The sequence below is a fragment of the Oncorhynchus mykiss genome, chromosome 18 (assembly GCF_057628025.1).
Source record: "Oncorhynchus mykiss isolate SJ-2025 chromosome 18, ASM5762802v1, whole genome shotgun sequence".
Taxonomy (NCBI): domain Eukaryota; kingdom Metazoa; phylum Chordata; class Actinopteri; order Salmoniformes; family Salmonidae; genus Oncorhynchus; species Oncorhynchus mykiss.
Window position 1 is genome coordinate 75,355,384 of NC_143039.1, and position 13,448 is coordinate 75,368,831.

The following is a 13,448-nucleotide window of genomic DNA, read 5'->3' on the forward strand; positions in this document are numbered from 1 at the left end:
TCCTATGTGGCAGCAGTGTGTAGGAGGGAGGTTCCTATGTGGCAGCAGTGTGTAGGAGGGAGGTTCCTATGTGGCAGCAGTGTGTAGGAGGGAGGTTCCTATGTGGCAGCAGTGTGTAGGAGGGAGGTTCCTATGTGGCAGCAGTGTGTAGGAGGGAGGTTCCTAGATGTGCAGAAGGGCATGAGACAAAGGAGTGTGTGGAATTGGGGAAAGTCGTGGTATGTGTTAATTGTAGGGGTGCCCATGGGGCTGGAGATCAGAAATGCCCTGTGTGAGAGAGGTAGGTTGAGGTTTCCAGGGTTAGAGTCGTGCAGAAATTGTAATTTGCTGAGGCAGTGAAGGAAGATGGTTGAAGGGGGAGGGATCCTGAGAGGAGAGGAGTGGAGTGACTAGTAGATCTGTACCAGAACAGAGGGAGGGATCCTGAGAGGAGTGGAGTGACTAGTAGATCTGTACCAGAACAGAGGGAGGGATCCTGAGAGGAGTGGAGTGACTAGTAGATCTGTACCAGAACAGAGGGAGGGATCCTGAGAGGAGAGGAGAGGAGAGGAGTGGAGTGACTAGTAGATCTGTACCAGAACAGAGGGAGGGATCCTGAGAGGAGTGGAGTGACTAGTAGATCTGTACCAGAACAGAGGGAGGGATCCTGAGAGGAGTGGTGTGACTAGTAGATCTGTACCAGAACATAGGGAGGGATCCTGAGAGGAGTGGAGTGGCTAGTAGATCTGTACCAGAACAGAGGGAGGGATCCTGAGAGGAGTGGAGTGACTAGTAGATCTGTACCAGAACAGAGGGAGGGATCCTGAGAGGAGTGGAGTGACTAGTAGATCTGTACCAGAACAGAGGGAGGGATCCTGAGAGGAGTGGAGTGACTAGTAGATCTGTACCAGAACATAGGGAGGGATCCTGAGAGGAGAGGAGTGGAGTGACTAGTAGATCTGTACCAGAACAGAGGGAGGGATCCTGAGAGGAGGGGTGTGGCTAGTAGATCTGTACCAGAACAGAGGGAGGGATCCTGAGAGGAGTGGAGTGACTAGTAGATCTGTACCAGAACAGAGTGATAAATCAACAAGTGATATGTGTTTCAGTGAGATTACATTTGTAGCAATGGCTATCAACTGTAATGCAGGGATGGAACGTAAGTCCCAGAAAATAGAGGTTGTGGTGGCAGCTGCAGAGAGGTTTTTGGGTGTGAGAGACTTGACGTCAGAAGAGTTACAGGATGTGTTAAGTGTTGGTGTCCCATCCTTTCAGGCCTGAAGTAAGACTAAGTAGATTGAAATTGTGGAGTAGGTTGTTTATTATTATTATATATATATATATAATCAGGAAGTTCACGATTCCTTTTTTTAGTCTTCTTAGACATAACTAATCCATATTTACAAGGTATCCTAGACTGACTGCTGATCTAGGATATCTATGACTGCTGATTTAGGATATGTAATTCTGCTGATCTAGGATAACTATTTCAAGCATGTCAAAGTAGGAATTATTATGGGGTGATAACTTTTTTTTTAAATATATTTTTTATCAGTCAAGTCTATGTTCAGCATTTCTACCTATTTTATACATTTGGACAAAATAAAGACATCCTCTCTTTTAGTAGATGAGAACTGAGCTTCAATTATTTGGGATTGAACCTGCATTCTTCAGCTCTGCAGTCATTAACCCTCTGCACCACCAGGAGATAATTGTGATATTGTCATGCCCTGACCTTGGAGATCCTTTTATGTCTCTATTTTGGTTTGGTCAGGGCGTGAGTTGGGGTGGGTATTCTATCTTCTATGTTGTGTAGTTCTATGTTTTGGCCGGGTAGGCTTCTCAATCAGGGACAGCTGTCTATCGTTGTCTCTGATTGAGCACCATACTTAGGCTGCCCTTTTTCCCACTTGTGTTTGTGGGGAAGTTGACTTTGTTTAGGGCACAGAGCCTTTCGCTTCACGGTTTGTTTTTGTAGTGTTTATTGTTTTGTTTCGACATTTTGATTAGTAAAGGAAAATGTACGATCACCACGCTGCACCTTGGTCCTCTTCCTTTAACAGCCGTGACAGATATGGCATTATATGTATTTTCTCTTTTCATGGTCAATTAGGACCTAAAACACAATTTGAGTTATTTTTTTTTCAATGTTCCCATCGCCTTCATATTTTATTTAACCATGAAAAGCCTACTGAGATCCAGTCTCTTTTTCAATGGAGACCTGGCCAAGGTCGCAACAATCAATACATTACATCTTTAAAACATACAACAATATAACATGATCCAGCCTTAAAAAAAAAAACATTTCCACTCCTCTGAAACAGTCTCCCATCAATATTTTAAATTCATTCAGAGGCACTAACATATCTAGATGAAGCATGGATTGTAGAATATTCCATGCATCTGGTGCACAGGAAGAGAAGGCAGTCTTGCCTAATTCTGTGAAAGTCCTGGGGACTTTAAGTAGCATCCACCTAGCAGACTGGGTATGGTAACTTCTGGTGGGGAAGGAGACCAGACAACAGAGGTGAAGAGGGAGTTTACCCAAAAGGGCTTTGTAGATGAACACATACAAATTTAGCTTTCTGTGCATATACTACTGAGGTCCAACCTACCATTTGGTACAAGGTGCAATGGTGGCTGAGTGACTTAGCATTTGTAATAAAGCGCAAGGATACCTAGATAAAGAGTCCAGTCTCTGACAGACAGAGGAGGCTGTATGATAAAGAGTCTCTGTAAGACAGAGGAGGCTGCATGATAAACAGAGGAGGCTGTATGACAAACAGAGTCCAGTCTCTGTAAGACAGAGGAGGCTGCATGCATATACAACTAGTCACCATAATCAATTACAGAGAGAAAAGTGGCCTGAACAAGCTTCTTTCTAGTGGGAAGCGAGCCTGATTACGAAAATAAAAACCCAATTTAAGCTTCCTCACAAGATTATCCATCCAACCTTTGAAGGACTTGTCATTCAACCATATACCTACAGTATATCACAAAAGTGAGTACACCCCTCACATCTTTGCAAATATGAGTATATCTTTTCATGTGACAACACTGAAGAAATGACACTTTGCTACAATGTAAAGTAGTATTACGCAAAACTTTAAAGAACCCATTTTGGTTTTGCTGTGTGGTTACCGTAGTAGCTTAGAGTACGTCTGCAATGGTGGTCTGATATGGAGGGAAAAGAGAATAGAGATAACAGCCTATTTTATTTCAAAATGTCTGCTTATATGTGACAAGCAGGGATGCGTTTGTTACTGTAGTGTGACACTGTAGCTAAAGTCACAGCATGCACAGTAGGTGGCCTGATCTGAAATACACAGAATATTAAATGACATCTTGTTAAAAGGTGTTCATCTTCCCCAAACTTTTGATTGCGGGAGAAAAACACCTCCAGGAAAGGTTCGGATGACTTTATTGGACGTGTTGCCCATCTTGAAGAGTCGTATAAAACAACAATGTTCTTATTTTACATCATGTCTCTAACAGATTATTTCATTATAACCCATCATTGAACGAGCCACCCCCCCCCCCCCCCTCCCTCCCCCCTGGGGTAAATACCACAACAAGAACTCCCCCGTGTACTTAAATCATGATTTTAAACGATTGGTGAAATCTGCTGGAGCAAAAACAAAACTAATCACGTTACATATTGGTTAATCACATTAAGAGGAATATGAATCAACTGCTATATACAGGATAACTGCACAATTATGAAGAGTCTAAAACATTTTGCTTGGTGGTACGTTCTTGAGCACAGCCTGTGGTATAATCTCCTAATTCAATTACACCCAGTGTGCTAATAGAACTACTTTGCTAAAAATGCATCTTGGGGAACGAACGGCTCACATATGCAGGAGAGGGAGAGAATATCTGAAAGGTTCCGCTAAGATCTTTAATAAAGGGAGAGAGATATATGGCCATGGGGAGGGAGGGGGTGGGGGTAGGTGTGGGGGGAAGAGGGTCTGTGAGGTAGGTGTGGGGGGAAGAGGGTGTGTGAGGTAGGTGTAGGGGGGTGTGTGAGGTAGGTGTGGGGGGAAGGGGGTGTGTGAGGTAGGTGTGGGGGGAAGAGGGTGTGAGATAGGTGTGGGGGGAAGAGGGGGAAGAGGGTGTTTGAGGTAGGTGTGGGGGGAAGAGGGTGTGTGAGGTAGGTGTGGGGGGAAGACGGTGTGTGAGATAGGTGTGGGGGGAAGGGGGTGTGTGGGGGTGTGTGAGATAGGTGTGGGGGGAAGGGTGTGTGTGGGGGGGTGGGGGTGTGTGAGAGGTGTGGGGGGAAGGGGGTGTGTGAGGTAGGTGTGGGGGTGTGTGAGGTAGGTGTGGGGGGAAGGGGGTGTGTGAGGTAGGTGTGGGGGGAAGGGGGAGTGTGAGGTAGGTGTGGGGGAGGGGTGTGTGCGGTAGGTGTGTGGGGAGGGGTGGGGGTAGGTGTGGGGGGAAGGGGGTGTGAGGTAGGTGTGGGGGGAAGGGGGTGTGAGGTAGGTGTGGGGGGAAGGGGGTGTGTGGGCGAAGGGGGTGTGTGGGGAGGGGTGTGGGGGGAAGGGGGTGTGTGAGGTGGGTGTGGGCGAAGGGGGTGTGAGGTAGGTGTGTGGGGATGGGGAAAGAGGTGTTTGAATGGGGAGGAAGCGATATGTCTTTATTGAATGAAATATAATCAACCTTCTCCCTCATATCAGCCTTTCCCTTGCTTTCTTGAAGTCAATCTGTAGGTCTGTGCAGGCTCTTTCTCCATTGTCCGTCTGTCCCCCCGTCCGTCCGTCCGTCCATCCTGGATGACCCCCGTTTTGCGCCAACCCAACTTTTCTATTTTGTGACTCCGCAATCATTTCTTACAACCGACAAAAACGTTTGAACGTCAGATCAGTAGTTGCTTACCTCAATCCTGACTTCGACTCATCTGCCCCGGGCTCTTTCTATACTTCCGACCCAATTTTTGGGTTACCCTAGAGGAAACGCCAACGTTACAGAGGCAAGAGAGAAGGGATCCTGGCGAGTTTAAGGCGAAGGGAGAACCCGGCCACCTCTTCCCTCCATTCTACTGGCCAATTTACAGTAACTTGCGATATTCTCTGCTTTTTTGAAACATGGCTGTCAAACAAGATATCCAACTCGATGGACTCTCCCATTCACCGTGCTGACAGGACAGTGGAGTTGCCTCTTCATCAACAACAACTGGTGTGCTGACTTGAGCGGGGTGGAAGTGTCGACCCATTGTTCACCCGTCTTGGGAATACCTGATGGTCAAATGCCGACCCTTTTACCTCCCGAGGGAGCCTTCAGCTGTTATCGTGACTGTTGTAGACGTTCCAACTCAGGACAATGAAAATCACATGCTGGCCCTTAAAGAACGAGGCTACAGCAGGAAAATAGACATCCAGAGCCTGCTTTTCTGGTTGCAGGTGATTTTTAATTATTATTAATTATTATTATTATTATTATTATTATGAGTCATTAAGACACACGAAGCCCGACTTCCAATAACACTTCTCTTTTGACACTAGGGGTGATAAAGAACACTGTTGTTCTACCCACAAGCAAACATACAAGGCCCTCCCTCGTCTGCCATTTGCTTTATGTTACACAAGCAGAAGCTCAGACAGGAATTACTCTTCGTCTTTGTCAGACGCAGAGTAGGTGAACGAATGATCTCTGCATGTGTAGTTTACGCTTGCATAGTTCCCACAGTGAAGCAGGGAGGAGGAGGTGCGATGGTGCTTTGCTGACAGTCAGTGATTTATTTTGAATTCAAGGCACACTTAACCAGCATGGTTACCAGGGCATTCTGCAGTGATACACCATCCCATCTGGTTTGGGTTTAGTGGGACTATCATTTGTTTTTCAACAGGACAATGACCCAACACACCTCCAGGCTGTGTAAGGGCTATTTGACCAAGAAGGAGCGTGATGGAGTGCTGCATAACATGACCTGGCCTCCACAATCACCCGACTTCAACCCAATTGAGATGGTTTGGGATGAGTTGGACCGCAGAGTGAAGGAAAAACAGTCAACCGCTTTCATTAAATAAGATGTCCTTTTTCGTTTCCATTTTGTTTGTACAGCTTGCTTGGCCTGTTGTCAAGTAACTCTGGTTCACATTGTCTGAATCATTTTCGGAGTCATAGAGAGTCAGGGTGGTACGATCGTACCTCCTGATAGTAGTCCATCAAATACAATTTTATTTGTCACATACACATGTTTAGCAAATGTTATTGCGGGTGTAGCAAAAATGCTTGTGCTCCTAGCTCCAACAGAGCTGTAATATCTAACAATTCACAACAATACAGGCAACCTAAATGTAAAAGAATGGAATTAAGGAATATATAAATATTAGGACGATCAATGTCGGAGTGGCATAGATTAAAATACAGTATATACATATTGTCAGCTCGGGGGTTTGAACTTGCAACCTTCCGGTTACTGGTCCAACGCTCTAACCACTAGGCTACCCTGCCGCCCCAAACTGATTATATGAGATGAGTAAAGCAAAATGTGTAAACTATTAAAGTGACTATTGTTCCATTATTAAAGTGGCCAGTGATTTCAAGTCTTTGTACTGTATATGGGGCAGCAGCCTCTAAGGTCACGTAACCGGGTGGAAGCCACCTTGTGATGGCTATTTAACAGTCTGATGGCCTTGAGATAGAAGCTGTTTTTCAGTCTCTCTGTCCCAGCTTTGATGCACCTGTACTGACCTCGCCTTCTGGATGATAGCGGGCTGAACAGGCAGTGGCTCGGGTGGTTGTTGTCCTTGATGATCTTTATGGCCTTCCTGTGACATCGGGTGGTGTAGGTGTCCTGGAGGGCAAGTAGTTTGCCCCCGGTGATGCGTTGTGCAGACCGCATCACCCTGTGGAGAGCCCTGAGGTTGCGGGTGGTACAGTTGCCGTACCAGGCGGTGATACATCCCGACAGGATGCTCTCAATTGTGCATCTGTAAAAGTTTGTGAGTGTTTTCGGTGAGAAGCCAAATTTCTTCAGTCTCCTGAGGTTGAAGAGGCGCCGTTCACCACGCTGTCTGTGTGGGTGGGCCATTTCAGATCGTCAGTGACGTGTACACCACCACAACTTTTTCCCACTGACCTTTGTCGATAGCGCCTGATAAATTCCTGTCAGCAATGTTATTGAGAGCACGGGACACATAAATGATTTGTAGTTCACCATGGCTAACGTTATATCTTTATAAAAAAACTGCAGTAGAATTGATTATCTACACATAACGAGGAGCTCATTTCATAGACGGAAAGATGCTACACACGCAGACCAATCCGAAACTCATCTCTCGGCATGTCCAGCCCATTCATTATCTCAGCCGATCATTGCTAGCGGGAAGGTTCCACAGTGTTTTTCTGTGGCTAAACCAACTAGCCTTGTAATTTGACAACTTTATTCATATTTACAGATGGCATACTCGTTTGTCATTAAGGTACATGAAAGTTAAAACGTTCATTTCTGCCCCCCAAAAAAGCATTTTGATAAATAATACAAATAAATGTTCAAACGCCTCTCTTGTGAAGTCGTGACTCGCGAAATTAGTCACATATATCCTGATGTCTACTCACATTACCCCTATGCATATCTACCTCTGTCGATCCAGTATCCCTCCACATTGTAAATATGGTACTGGAACGGACCTTGTGTGTGTGAAAATAGTATGCTTACTTAATTTAGTTAGTTCTTCATATTTTTATATCTCGTGTGTTTTTGTTCTTCCTTGTTTAGTATTACATGTTGATTGATTACTGTATTGTTGGGCTTCAGGAAAGGCATTTCACTGTGCGTGTGACATATATTCTCTCGCTCTCTCTCTCTCAGGTGGTAGATTAGATAAGTGATGTTGAGTAAGTGATTTTAGAATATTCTCCCACATCGTTCAATCATTTCTCGAGACTAAACAGGAACTAGCTCACTGATATTAGAAACCACTGAACGATTGGATCTCCCCACATTGGATGGAGTCCGATATCCACACCATTACTGGGCCTGAAATGGTCACCAGTCATTGGGTACGTCTCAAATGACACCCTAGTCCCTATGAAGTGCATTCCTTTTGACCAAAACCCAATGTGACTTGGTCAAAAGTAGTGCACTAGGGAATAGGGTGCCATTAGAAGATGAAGCTGGAGATGAACAGTGACGTAGAATTACAGTTTTTCCTCAATTGCTAAAACACCATTTCTGAAACCTTGCTCCATTTCCTGAAAACATTAAACACAAAACCTCATCTTCAAGCACTATTTACATAACCTCTGACTCCTCTTGCAAAATGAAACATTCGCCTCAAAACAGTTTTACCTGTGTTCAAAATCAAACACTGCTCTCAAATCATAAACAAAGTGATCAAAATGATCTACACTCTCAAGCAGTCAGTAAACAATACACCGAAAAATAGAAAACACATTGTTCGAAACCTACAATTCTCAGGGAGAAGTACATTTTTAATCAAAAAAATATTCACATTTTTTCGTCATTGTCCTTTGATGAACGAAAACATGTTCTATCATAGTAGCTCAAAATTGATCAGAAATTACTACTCTGCTTTGCTCTTTGCAATTTAGTTTTCTGTTCTTCCTCCTCCTTGTACCCCTATTTTTACAGTACTGTACCCTGCATCTCACAAACGTGTCCTTTGTCTCTGTGATACTGTAACTCTTGTTCTTTGTTGATATGAACCTGCAACCAGTCAAAATCTATTGAGCAGTCAGTACTGTTAATAAATGGAAAGCACAATGTTCATGGTCATACAATTCATCCCTTGTACAGTATACAGCCTACAATGCACTGCACTACAGTATCCATTCTCAGACTTTCTCCTTCCCACCTTCAACAACCTGTTTGCTCTCTGAACTGGCTTATATTGGTTGTGTCGCATCATTTGAAACAGGTTAAATCCATTTTGAGTGGTTGTGTTCAATCAATGACATATGTTCTCTATTTGAATTTGATTGTAGCCACTTGTGTTTACCAGTATGGGATGACATGTGCATTAGAGTGCAGAATGTGTTTTGAGAATGATAATGTGTTTAGAGTTTTGCTGAAAAGTCTAAGTGAGATCTGCAAATTGTGTTTTATCATGTGAAATGGTTTAAGGTATTGACAACAGACTGCATAATTAGCTAAATGAGTCCAGGCAACTGAGAACTTTTGTTCAGCCAATGGGTTTTAGTGTTTTAGCAATTGAGAAAAACTGTAAGCAAAATATCCTCCATGTTGGCAATAATCATTCCATGACAATAACATTCTAACATTCAATCTAACCACAATGTTATGAAGTCTATTTTTTTTTATTTTTTTATTTTACCTTTATTTAACCAGGTAGGCAAGTTGAGAACAAGTTCTCATTTACAATTGCGACCTGGCCAAGATAAAGCAAAGCAGTTCGACAGATACAACAACACAGAGTTACACATGGAGTAAAACAAACATACAGTCAATAATAAAGTATAAACAAGTCTATATACAATGTGAGCAAATGAGGTGAGAAGGGAGGTAAAGGCAAAAAAGGCCTTGGTGGCAAGGTAAATACAATATAGCAAGTAAAACACTGGAATGGTAGTTTTGCAATGGAAGAATGTGCAAAGTAGAAATAAAAATAATGGGGTGCAAAGGAGCAAAATAAATAAATAAATTAAATACAGTTGGGAAAGAGGTAGTTGATAGGGCTAAATTATATGTGGGCTATGTACAGGTGCAGTAATCTGTGAGCTGCTCTGACAGTTGGTGCTTAAAGCTAGTGAGGGAGATAAGAGTTTCCAGTTTCAGAGATTTTTGTAGTTCGTTCCAGTCATTGGCAGCAGAGAACTGGAAAGAGAGGCGGCCAAAGAAAGAATTGGTTTTGGGGGTGACTAGAGAGATATACCTGCTGGAGCGTGTGCTACAGGTGGGAGATGCTATGGTGACCAGCGAGCTGAGATAAGGGGGGACTTTACCTAGCAGGGTCTTGTAGATGACATGGAGCCAGTGGGTTTGGCGACGAGTATGAAGCGAGGGCCAGCCAACGAGAGCGTACAGGTCGCAATGGTGGGTAGTGTATGAGGCTTTGGTGACAAAACGGATTGCACTGTGATAGACTGCATCCAGTTTGTTGAGTAGGGTATTGGAGGCTATTTTGTAAATTACATCGCCAAAGTCGAGGATTGGTAGGATGGTCAGTTTTACAAGGGTATGTTTGGCAGCATGAGTGAAGGATGCTTTGTTGCGAAATAGGAAGCCAATTCTAGATTTAACTTTGGATTGGAGATGTTTGATATGGGTCTGGAAGGAGAGTTTACAGTCTAACCAGACACCTAAGTATTTGTAGTTGTCCACGTATTCTAAGTCAGAGCCGTCCAGAGTAGTGATGTTGGACAGGCGGGTAGGTGCAGGTAGTGATCGGTTGAAGAGCATGCATTTAGTTTTACTTGTATTTAAGAGCAGTTGGAGGCCACGGAAGGAGAGTTGTATGGCATTGAAGCTTGCCTGGAGGGTTGTTAACACAGTGTCCAAAGAAGGGCCGGAAGTATACAGAATGGTGTCGTCTGCGTAGAGGTGGATCAGAGACTCACCAGCAGCAAGAGCGACCTCATTGATGTATACAGAGAAGAGAGTCGGTCCAAGAATTGAACCCTGTGGCACCCCCATAGAGACTGCCAGAGGTCTGGACAACAGACCCTCAGATTTGACACACTGAACTCTATCAGAGAAGTAGTTGGTGAACCAGGCGAGGCAATCATTTGAGAAACCAAGGCTGTTGAGTCTGCCGATGAGGATGTGGTGATTGACAGAGTCGAAAGCCTTGGCCAGATCAATGAATACGGCTGCACAGTAATGTTTCTTATCGATGGCGGTTAAGATATCGTTTAGGACCTTGAGCGTGGCTGAGGTGCACCCATGACCAGCTCTGAAACCAGATTGCATAGCAGAGAAGGTATGGTGAGATTCAAAATGGTCGGTAATCTGTTTGTTGACTTGGCTTTCGAAGACCTTAGAAAGGCATGGTAGGATAGATATAGGTCTGTAGCAGTTTGGGTCAAGAGTGTCCCCCCCTTTGAAGAGGGGGATGACCGCAGCTGCTTTCCAATCTTTGGGAATCTCAGACGACACGAAAGAGAGGTTGAACAGGCTAGTAATAGGGGTGGCAACAATTTCGGCAGATAATTTTAGAAAGAAAGGGTCCAGATTGTCTAGCCCGGCTGATTTGTAGGGGTCCAGATTTTGCAGCTCTTTCAGAACATCAGCTGAATGGATTTGGGAGAAGGAGAAATGGGGAAGGCTTGGGCGAGTTGCTGTTGGGGGTGCAGTGCTGTTGACAGGGGTAGGAGTAGCCAGGTGGAAAGCATGGCCAGCAGTAGAAAAATGCTTATTGAAATTCTCAATTATGGTGGATTTATCAGTGGTGACAGTGTTTCCTATCTTCAGTGCAGTGGGCAGCTGGGAGGAGGTGTTCTTATTCTCCATGGACTTTACAGTGTCCCAGAACTTTTTTGAGTTAGTGTTGCAAGAAGCAAATTTCTGCTTGAAAAAGCTAGCCTTGGCTTTTCTAACTGCCTGTGTATAATGGTTTCTAGCTTCCCTGAACAGCTGCATATCACGGGGGCTGTTCGATGCTAATGCAGAACGCCATAGGACGTTTTTGTGTTGATTAAGGGCAGTCAGGTCTGGGGAGAACCAAGGGCTATATCTGTTCCTGGTTCTAAATTTCTTGAATGGGGCATGTTTATTTAAGATGGTTAGGAAGGCATTTTTAAAAAATATCCAGGCATCCTCTACTGACGGGATGAGGTCAATATCCTTCCAGGATACCCCGGCCAGGTCGATTAGAAAGGCCTGCTCGCTGAAGTGTTTCAGGGAGCGTTTTACAGTGATGAGAGGAGGTCGTTTGACCGCTGACCCATTACGGATGCAGGCAATGAGGCAGTGATCGCTGAGATCTTGGTTGAAGACAGCAGAGGTGTATTTAGAGGGGAAGTTGGTTAGGATGATATCTATGAGGGTGCCCGTGTTTAAGGCTTTGGGGAGGTACCTGGTAGGTTCATTGATAATTTGTGTGAGATTGAGGGCATCAAGTTTAGATTGTAGGATGGCTGGGGTGTTAAGCATGTTCCAGTTTAGGTCGCCTAGCAGCACGAGCTCTGAAGATAGATGGGGGGCAATCAGTTCACATATGGTGTCCAGAGCACAGCTGGGGGCAGAGGGTGGTCTATAGCAGGCGGCAACGGTGAGAGACTTGTTTTTAGAAAGGTGGATTTTTAATTGTGTTGGAACACTGTGGCCACATTGTAACGTTCTTTCTAAATGCAATGTTATGTTATCAAACTCTTCTGTTCGACTACCGTTCACTTAGAAATGTTGTTTTTGAAAGAAATGTTTTATTTTTTGCCCATTAAAATAACATAAAATTGATCAAAAATACAGTGTAGACATTGTTAATGTTGTAAAGAACTATTGTAGCTGGAAACGGATGATTTGTAATGGAATATCTACATAGGCGTACAGAGGCCCATTATCAGCACCAGCTCAGTGTGACTCTGAGGTTGTCCTAATATGGACACCGTAACCCCAACATAATCTTGTGTCTGAGAGCCTGTGTCCCAAATGGCACTATTCTCTATATAGTGTACTATTTTTAACCAGGACCCATAAAGTTTGCAAAAGTAGTGCACTATATAGGGAATAGGGTGCCATTAGGAACGGAACTAGGGACTCGCATCACGGAGCCCTTAGGAACAGTACTAGATTAATTAATTTCACAGATCAATATGATACAATTATTGTACACAGACAGTAATTGATGAACACGTGCACTGGAGAGACGTGCCTCTCTGGTCTCTCAACTCTCCCCCCCCACTTACAAGACAATTCTAACTCGATCAAACAGACTCAATAGGAACTTTTGAAAGTCAAAACTATTTTATTTACCTGTGGCTGGAAAAAAGGCTTTATGGTGATTTTTTTTACTTGGGTTGGTTAGGATATAAGTGACCATAAAACAACCAGTACAGTCAGTAATGTCCTGGCAGTATGACATGACAACAACCAGCATAGTTAGTAATGTCCTGGCAGTATGACATGACAACAACCAGTATAGTCAGTAATGTCCTGGCAGTATGACATGACAACAACCAGCATAGTCAGTAATGTCCTGGCAGCATGACATGACAACAACCAGCATAGTCAGTAATGTCCTGGCAGCATGACATGACAACAACCAGCATAGTCAGTAATGTCCTGGCAGTATAACATGACAACAACCAGCATAGTCAGTAATGTCCTGGCAGTATGACATGACAACAACCAGCATAGTTAGTAATGTCCTGGCAGTATGACATGACAACAACCAGCATAGTTAGTAATGTCCTGGCAGTATGATATGACAACAACCAGTATAGTCAGTAATGTCCTGGCAGTATGATATGACTTTCAGACATCCAGTTTCCTCTTGGTGTAAATGAAATGGCTTATAGACAGCAAGCTGTGGTGGTGATTGTAACCC